This window comes from Elephantulus edwardii, unplaced genomic scaffold (genome assembly GCF_000299155.1).
Source record: "Elephantulus edwardii isolate Elephantulus edwardi_28Jun2011 unplaced genomic scaffold, EleEdw1.0 scaffold00003, whole genome shotgun sequence".
Lineage (NCBI taxonomy): Eukaryota > Metazoa > Chordata > Mammalia > Macroscelidea > Macroscelididae > Elephantulus > Elephantulus edwardii.
The window spans coordinates 8,563,368-8,573,749 of NW_006399753.1; positions in this window are offsets into that span (position 1 = coordinate 8,563,368).

Here is a 10,382-nt window from a genome sequence, read left to right on the forward strand (position 1 = left end):
ATCCATCCATCCATCCATCCATCCTTCTATCAATCTCTCGATCTCTCGATCTATCTATCATCTATATCTTTGCCTTAATAATTTCAGCAGCAATTCAGTTCGCTCTCGGACGTGCCTAATGTCATGGGACGCCCAGGCCCTTCTTTCCCAATGTCCCAAATCATCCTGCCTTTGCTTTGCATAGCTCCTTTTCACTTCAAACAAAAACAAAAAAACCCAAAACGTCACGAGCCAGTAAGGATCTACATCATCTCTTTTAAAACCCTGTGCTTGTTGTTCCACCCTGTTATGAGTCGTGCTTTGTAAATCTTAGCTGATCTAGACCAGTGCCTCCTGCGGGGCCTCTGGTCTGGTTGGTACTTTTTTCCTGGCTGTAGTCACTGGAAGAGAGCAGGCAAGGTGTCTTGAAGTGGACCCCACGTTCTGAATTAATTCCATTGTCTCTCTGCCCACCAGCAACCATTCCGCTACTGGGCCAGTCCTTGGTCCACTTCAGAGCCACATCTGACTTGTGCTGCAGGGAGAGGGGCTGCTGCTAACAGTCTCAGGGACAAGAAGTTGGCACAGGCAGAGAGGGCCCCGAGGGCCAAGGGAATACAGACTCTGGGGCATCATCAGTCAAAGACACAGCCCTGCTTAGAACAGAGAAGACTAGAAAGCTAAAATCTAATGTGTATAAAGCAGTGAGTGGGGAACTATTTTGCTCTGCAGGCTGTCACCCAAACCATAATGAAATGTTAATAAATAAAATAAAAAATAATTCTTCGTATATACTATGGGGAATAGACAGAGGAGCACTCGACCGTCCGTTAGTAAAGTATGGACTAAATAAATTGCTGCATCGATTGGGTGGAACAGAGGAGGGAAATGAGATCTTACTGTATTTGGCTTTGAAATCATCGACTGCCTCCCCTACGATTCACCAATCTTTCCCAGCTCAGCTCTGATTTCACCACCCGGTGCCTTTCACCCATTCCTGTGTTGGAGACAATAAAGGGAAGCTTAAATTAGGACGAATTCCAGGATGTGATTATATGCCTGCACTCCCATTGCTAGGGTTGTTTCTTTGATCCAGTCAGTCATCAAAGCCCACAAATTGATCTCCTCACACTTAATTCTGGTGACGATGAAGGCAGACAGGCTGTGGTGGTGGAAATAGCAGGTAACACAGCCTTGCTTGCAGGAAGTAAAGAAGACTTCAAACACTTGCTGTAGAAGATCAAACACTACAGCTGTATGCATGAATTACATCTCAATAATAAAACAAAAGTCCTCTCCATTGGACCAATATCCAATACGGAACATCAAGACAGATAGAGAAAAGTCTCAAGTTGTCAACAACTTGACTTGGATCCCCAATCAACACCCATATTCTAGCAGTCAAGAAGTCAAAAGGGAATGTTGTATTGGAAAATCTGTTTTCAAGGAACTCTCCACCTGGTAATGGTCATAACATGTGTGTCTTCCAAGAGAAGCAAGACTAGATGGTCATATGCATGTTAAATGGAACTCCACAGCACTCTGCATAAAGAATGATGTAGAGACTCACCTGTGACGTTAGGTTTGTTATTGCTCATTTTTTGTTTGCTTTGGTTTTTTCCATTTTTTTCAGTTTTATTTTATTTTTTTTATAATTTTAATGAATATTTACAGAGATTTTGGATTTCCATTCATTCAATGCTGCACTTCTCTCCCCATCCAGCCCTCGCCACCCTCCCCACCCCCAGTGCGCTCCTCTCTTTGAAAAGTAAAAGAAACAATCCCTCCCTGGTACACAATCCCCCCGCACCCCTCCCACCACCCCAAGTACTTTCCACTATGCAACCTTAATTGTGGACTCTTGTGATAACCACAATACCCTATCATACATCGCTTTTAAATTATTCTCTCCCTCATCTGTTTCAGTGCAGTATACACTGTTTTAAGAAGAGACATTCATTGTCTCATGGTTCTGAAGGCTCCCTGTCATTGAGTCAATCCAACTCATGGTGGGATCTTTATTGGCTTTCTGAGGTGGTAAATCATTATGGGAGGAGACTGCTCATCTTTCTTGGGTGTATTCCAAGCACCAAAGCTGGATAACTGTTGCTATGTTTCATCTAGTCAACTACAACTCTGACCTTGTGAACAACATACCTGAGCCTGCCCTGGCCTGTGCCATTCTCACCATCTCCAATATACACAAGCTTATTAAAACAGTCACTGAGTCGCTCCATCTCATTGAAGGACTTTCTCTTTTTCTCTGCCCCTCCACCTTTCACAAAATGATCACTTTTCCCAAGGACTGGCCACTCCTGACAACATTCCCGAAGAATGTGAGGCCAAGTTTTACCATCCTTATTTCTCAGGAGCACAGTGGTTGGATCTCCTCCAAGACAAACTTGTTTGTCTCTTAGTAGATCATGGCATATTTAGAATACCTCCTCCAACACCACAGTTCAAAGGCACTGATGATTCTTCTGTCATCCTAACTCATTGTCCAAATTTTAGATGCATAGGAAACAATTGAAAATACCATGGCTTGGATCAAGCATGCTTAGTTTTTAAACTATCTTTGTTTTTCAGAATGCGAGAGAGGGTCTTGACAGCAGGTTTTCTCAACGCAACATACCTTTTGACCTCTTGACTGCTGTCATTATGGATATTGATTGTAGATCTAAGTATAGTAATTGACAACTCCAATCTTTTCTCATTCTATCTTGATGTTGTCTATTGGTCTCTTGTGAGGATTTTTGGTTTTTTACTATTGAGATTTCATTCATATTGAAGGCTGTAGTGTTTTATCTTCTGTAGCAAGTGTTTAAAGTCTACTTTCTGAAAGCAAGGCGGTGTTATCTGTATAATGCAGGTTATTGGTGCATCTTCCTCCAAATCTGATGCCACATTCTTTTTCATATAGTCCAGCTTCTGTAACTATTAGCTCTGCATACAGATTGGATAAGTATAGGGAAGTAAGACAAGCCTGTTATACACCTTTCCTGATTTTAATCTGTGTAGTACTGCCTTCTTCTGTTCTCACAAGTGCTTTTTGGTATACGTATAGGATTTGCATAAGCACAATTACGTCTTCTGGGATTCCCATTCTTCTCAGTGTTACATGTAGTTTGTTATGATCCCCACAAACATCTTTGTATATTCAATAAAACTCATGTAAACATCTTTCTATTGTTCTTTGCTTTGAACCAAGACGCGTCTGACATCAGCAATGACATCCCTCATGCAATGGGCCTCTTCTAAATTCATCTGGAAATTCTCTGTTGATGTACCATTCTAGCCACTTTTGAATAATCTTCAGCAAGATTTAACTGCCATGTGTTATTAATGATTTTGTTTGATAACTTCCATATTAAATTAGATTACCTTTTTTGAGAATGGAAACAAATAGATATCTCTCTCTTCCAATCATTCTTCCAAATTTCTCAGGATAGATTCGTGAGCACATCTAGGGCTGCATCTGTTTCTTGAAACACCTCAAATAACATTCCAGAAGTTCCTGGAGCCCATTTTTCCCCAATGCCTTCAGTGCAGCTTGGATTTATTTCTTCATTACCATTAGTTCTTGATCATATGCTACTCCCTGAAATGGTTCATTGTTGACCAATTCTGTTTGGTAAAGTGACTCTGTATTCTTTCTATCTTCTTTTGATGCTTCTTGGATCATTCAAGATTTTCCCCATAGAGTCCTTAGTGTGACAAGTCCAGTATTGATTTTATTTCTCTCAGTTCTTTCAGTTTGAGGAATGTATTCAGCATGTTCAAATTCAAGGTGTTGACCAGGCCGTGCTGTCCCCGGGTCAGTTCCAGGGAAAGATCCTTCCTCGTGTCCTTCAGCATCTGGCTTCCCTCTGTGACCCTCTCTCTGTATCTGTGTAACATTTTATCATACTTCACTCAGAAAAGACTACTGCAGTATGCCTTCACTTATTAGTCTCCAAGTAAGTCTTCCAAAAAAGACCCTTCTCTAAACAAATTTCCATCCACAGGTACAGAGATGAGAGATTCCATAGTCTGTTGTTATTGTTATTGATTGCTGTTGAGTCGAGCACAACTCATAGTGACCCTATGAACAAAAGACCTGAAACGTTTCTATAACTTTCGTTACTCAAAGTTCATGGAGTTTCCAGAGACATGTTGTTTAGGAAGTGGTTGCTGCTTCTGCTTCCGAAAGTCTAGGGTGATACAATTCAACCCAGAACTCCACAGAATCTGATTTTTTTACAAAGCTGGTCTAAGTTGTCTGGGGCTGCCCTAACAGAAACACCCTATGAGGGTGCACACATAATATTGTTAAGGGAAACAAGGTTACAGGAAAATCTGTGCAGTTGGATTCCAGTTCTGCAAATTTACTAACACTGAAAATATCAGAAAACACTCCGTAAGCAGTAACATCTGGGAAATGGATCATGAGAGCTGGAAGAAGACTCGCTTTTCATAAAATGCCTTTGGACACTATCAGGGTTTTTAACCCAGTACATACGTGTATCTTACACAATTTTTTGTAATCTGTTCCTTGGGGAGGGACATCATGCTTGGTGGGAGGGTGGAGGGACGGCGCAAGAGGGGAAGACCCTCTACGAGGTGGATTGATTCAGTGACTGGAGTAATCAGGATGGGTGTGTCAGAGGCAGTTTGATTGTCACAGGACAGAGCAACGGTTTAGGCCTGTTGTACATAGGGTTGCTATGAGTCGCAAGCGACTTGACAGCACATAACAACAACAACAACAACAAATTCATTTAATTAAAATAAAGACAGTACAGAATACAGCAATTCATCAATCTATACATGGCCAATCCGTCAGACATCTATTCATCAATCTCTACATGAACATTTCAATCACAGCGGTTACATTCTTCAACGAAGATCACGGCACTCATCATTTCACCACTCCTGACAGACTCATTCCCTAGACTTCTTATCCGTGTTATGTACTGTCACTATTGACAACTTGGTCTCATCTCTTGCTCTTATGGTGTAGGCTGCAGGCATTTGCGCAACCAACGCAACACAACGCTTCTCTGGCTGCTCGAAGCCACCAGCAGCTCCTGAGGGAGAAAGATGGGAAATCTCTTCCCTTGTGATTTACAGTCTTGTAAACCCAATGAAAGGAGATTTATGAGTCAGTTCTGACTCAGTGGGAATGAGAGAGAGAGAGAGAGACTCAAACTTCTTATCTGTGTCATAGAGTGACCAATGACAGTTTAATCTCCTCTGAGGAGACTTTAGGAGAGCTTAGTGATCTTGAAGAACATTCTTTACTAATTTGAAGCAGTTGTTTGTCAAAGATGACTTCAGGGAAGAATCTGGTTCATGGTGTGAAGACTTTTTTCCAAAGTGGTAGATTCCATTTCTCCAGTCCAGTAAGTCTGCATAAGAATTTTAAATTCTGTTCCAAATTTTTTTTTCTTTTAATCAAATTCTTCTACTGATTCCTTGATTGAAAGGTTCATCAATGGTAGCAGTGCTGTATCTTGTCATTTAATATAACATTTCAAATGTATTAAGAGCAATGCTTTCTTGTAGTGCATCTAATACCATCATTTACATGTATTCATCTATTCATCCACTGATTCATTCAACAAATTCAAGCCAGTCACTTGCTAAGATACTGTCATACAGCAGAATCAGAGTCTGCTTAAATGAAAGCCGGGGAAGCTTGTTGAGGAGGAGAGGTGCTCAGGACCAGGGAAATGACACCTTCAGAGTGAAAACCACTGCTCTGATGGACCGCAAAAAAGGCAAGTTCTCATTTTGCTGGATCAGGAACTAAAGCGTACAAAATTTATAATTGGCTGAAAGACCATCAGAGAAGTGGCAAGTGGGAAAACTAGAAGTGAGATTTTGACAGCATTATGTCCATAGCACATAAGGGGGAATGGCATGATTGATTGATTAAAGGCACATGCCATTCCATTAACTAGAGTGCTGCTATAAAAAGACTGAAAGATTGATTCTGGTAGCATAGTAGGGTGTTGTGCTGGCAACACAAAGGTGCACAGTTCAAATCCACTAGCAAGAGAAAGATGGGAAATCTCCTTCCATGAGATTTACTGCCTCTGGAAACCTGCTGGAGTTTCAGCTTTGGGTCCTTTCCGACTCAGCAGTATACAGCAACAACATTAGTAAATTAAAGCTCTGGCGGCATAATCCTTATGTGGTCGTGCTGATAACCCAAGGACCATGCCTCCCTGGTGGTTCTGCCTGCCAGTGGATCCTTTGGAGAAAGATGAGCAATTCATACACTCTTGTGGAATTTGTAGTCTCAGAATGGAGATTCAGCTATGGGTCCGTTCCAACTCTCTGGCACTAGGAAGTTGTTTTGTGATTAATAAAATTGTTTTTTCAATTTTGTCTGTTCCTAGAGGTCATAGTTGGATAAAACTGCATTTCAAGATCCTTGGGAAGTACATTAGATCCCCTTGATCTAAGTCTAATATGTTTTAGAGAAAGTGCAGCCAGAGTGCTCTTTGGAAGCAAAGATGATAAAGTTTTGCCTCATATACTTCAGACGTGTTGCTAGGAGGGGCTATTCCTTGGAGAAGGATTCTATGCTTGGAAAGACAGACGGTGGGTGAAGGAGAGGAAGACCCATGACCAGGTGGATTGACTGACCACCACAATGGTGTCTAAAGTGTCAGGAAGTGTGAGGACGGCACAGGATAGGACAGGGTTCAGATCTGTTGTTCATCAGGTTGTCATGGGTTGAACAGGACTTGATGGCACCTAACAACAACAACAACATCTAAGTCATGGCACTTTCCATTGCTTCATATGCATCTGAAAGTAGGACAATATATAAGCAATACAGAAGAATTGATGCTTTTCATTTGTGGTGTTGGCAAATATTGTTGACTATCCCCAGGAATGTCAAAATAACAAACATGGCTGACTCAGAAAAAGTGCAACCAGGATGCCTCTCAGGTGCACGAATGGGGACACTTAGTTTCACATACTTTGGGTATATTGTCAAGAGGGGCCCCTCCGTGGAAAAGACATCACGCTGGGAAAGGTAGAAGCAGGTGACCGAGAGGACCACCTTGAAGGAGATGGATTGGCATGGCAACTGCATCAGTAGACTGAGCGCTGCAGAACTTACGGGGACGGTGCAGGGGAGAGCCAGATCCTGCTCTGTTGCTCATTGGGTAACTGTCTTCCTGGAAGGATTTACAGCCTCAGACTCTCAGTGGACAGTCACTATGAGCTGGAACTGACTCTATGGAAGTGGGTTTGGCTTCACCAAATTCCAAACAAAAAAACTTAAATTACAACAATAAAGTCTGCTGCTTGTTTGAGAGACACATTAAAAAAAAAAGTAGGTTTGGGTTTGGATTTTTATTTACACACAAATGGAGTACCTTTAATTTTAGACTGTCTTGCACTATAGGAGAAATAATGATGAAGTCATCCTCTTGTGGGACAGATTCTCAGCGTCTTAGGGGATTGTGCCTTAGAAAGCACACACAGAGGTTTCTCCCAGTGCTGTGTGTATGTATGTGTGAGGGGATGTTGTCTCAGAGACAGCCACTTACCTCAATGAGGTAAATGCATGATTCAGAGGCCAAGGATGGGGTAGCAAGAAGGTGGGGAGCTTCAAAGAGAAGGGACATCTGAGTTGGACCTTGAAGAGGACAAGGACTTGGGCCAGGTGAGAGAGACCAGGCAGAGACCTTGTGATGAATTTTGTGTGTGTTGCAAATCCCAACCCCTGAGCTAGTGGCTAAAGTCCTGGTTGAAAAGGAGTTGTATTCTGTTAACAAGAAAGGTTAGTAGGGATTTTCAAGTCAATCTTTTACAAGAGATAAAAAAGCTGAGGCAGGGCAAGAAATGCCAAACCACGTGAAAGGCTCTCAGGAGTGAGGTTTAAAGAGAAAAGGCCCTTCCTCCAGAGCCAACAGAGAAAAAATCCTTCCCCTAGAAACAGCATTCTGAATTTGGATTTCTAGCTTCCAAAGCTGAGAAAAAGCCATTACTGTTGATTAAAGTCATCCACTAGTGACGTTTCTGTTATAACAGCACTAGATAACTAAGGCAGCATCTTTCAGTGCAAATTGACCTACTTGGCAGGAACAAGACATTCAGAAGCCAAAGAGAAGAGAAAGGGATGGAGAGACATCCAGATGGGACAGAATATGTAAGGCATTTTGTCGTTTATCAAGGAAGGAGCCAGCCACATTTCATTTGTTACAAAGAAAGTAGAGAGAGAGTTTCTCTCACCATCCCCAGTCACCATGGCAACCGAAGACCCTCTGTTAGTGATGAACATGCATACATGCATCTTTCCTCTCCCAGGATAGCTCATGACTGCACAACGGTCAGGAGGCTGGGGGGTGTCTATTCTTGGGCACTGAGATGCACTTCTGTGACACGGCAGCAGGTGGTGGGACTGCTAAGCAGTGGCGCTTCTTGAACTCCTGCCACTCCTCTTAATAGATGGAACCCCAGTGAGATCCTGCTGGGCCTCCTTGAGCATGTATGTCATTTGCTCTCTGAGAGGAACCAGGGTTCTTAAGTCAGCCAGATCTCTGGATTGGTGGAAAATTTAATGATGCGCTTATCATCTATCAGATGTCTTGTATTTTATTATTTATTATTATTATTATTAGTGTGTGTGTAGCGTTAAATCAGATCTGACTGGTACAGGAGGAGAGTGTCCCTCCTTTTCCAGCAGAGCATCTAGTGGTGATGTCTTGCATTTTAAGTACTTTCACTTGGTCCTCTGTGCATCTGGACAAATGTTTCCTGCCCACGGACCTACTGACAGTGGTCATCTCAGCCTGCCTGTACCGTCACCCTTGCTTTTTCTAACACCTTTAGTATGTATTCAGATTTCCTGATCCCTATAGTCCATGCCAAGCAGATATGAACGGTCCTTGTTATTGTTGTTGTTGTTGTTGTTAGGTACCACAGTTTCTGACTCTGCCCATCCCTGCGCCATCATTTCTTATTTGAGGCCATTGTTATGTCAGTCTGTCTCTTTGACAGCCTTCTTTTCTTCATTGACCCTCTGCTCTGCCAAGTACGATCTCCCTCACAAATTGCCCCCTCCCCTTGATACCATGTCCAAAGAAAACCAGACACCATCTCACTATATCTTACATTCTGGCTATATTTCCTTCAAGATAGATTGATTCATTCTGCCATCAGTCCACAGGATACACAATGTTCTTTTCCAATACCTTAATTCGACAACCCTTCTTTGTTCTTGTTCAACTTTAATATATAATACTTTAATATATTGTTGTTGTTGTTGTTGTTGCTATTATGTGCCATCGAGTCGCTTGTGACTCATAGCAACCCTATGTACAAGAGCTCTAAATGCTGTTCTATCCTGTGCCAACCTAGCCATCTCAAACGCACTTATTCCCACCGCTCCAGTCACAGAATAGATTCATCTCACCAAAGGTCTTCCTCTCCTTCGCCGCCCCTCCACTCTGCCAAACATGATGTCCCTTTCCAAGGACCAGTCCCTCCTTGCAACATGCCCAAAATATGTCAGAATCCTTGACTCCAGGGAACACTCTAGCTTCACCCTCTCCAGGACAAACCTGTTTGTTCTCCTAGAAATATATATTACATTCATATATTAATATAATAGCATGAGGTGATTGGAACTGTCATAGCTTCGATCAGGTGCACCTGACCTAGGTGGCACAGTTGTGTTTATCTACTCAATTGAATGTTCATGTCAGCTATGCCTTTGCACAGGCTGTTCCACTCAGTGCCTGGAACTACTAGCTATTGAATATTTTGTTTATCTTGAAAAATTGGCTCCACTGAGCCTCTTTGGCAAGCTTCCTCCCCTGGCTGGAATTGGTAGCCCTCTTCTGTGCCCCCCCTAGCATTCTGGGGTACCCCAGACTTCACACTCAGATTTTCTCTCTGTACATCCCCCTCCTTTGACCTTGCAAAGCCTACAGGGCGCACCCAAAGGCCTGGCTCAGAGAGGGTGCCAACCAACAAGAGAGTAGATGCCGCCTTATGCTAACTGAGAGCCTGCATAAGGAGTCGACTTGAAGGCTGGCACCTTCCTCTCTGGGAGCAATTTTTTCCAGCAAGGAAATTCCCAGACATGTGGAACATTTGGAATTTACCTTCGTTCTGTGATTAGAGTTTTAAAATAAAATGCTATTGAGTGGACTCAACCTTACAGAAACTTCACGTGTACTAGAGTAGAACTGCGCTCCTTAAGGTTTTCTTTTTTTTTTCTATATTTTCTTAATTTGCATAAACATTTACAGAGATTTTGGGTTTCCATTCATTCCTTGTTGCACTATGCTCTCTAACCTCCTCCCAGTTTGTTCTTGTCCAAATGCCACAGTGCTTGTCAAAGCCAGTTCTGATTAATCTTCTTTGTCAGTGTGTCCTTTGCCATTCCCTATCAC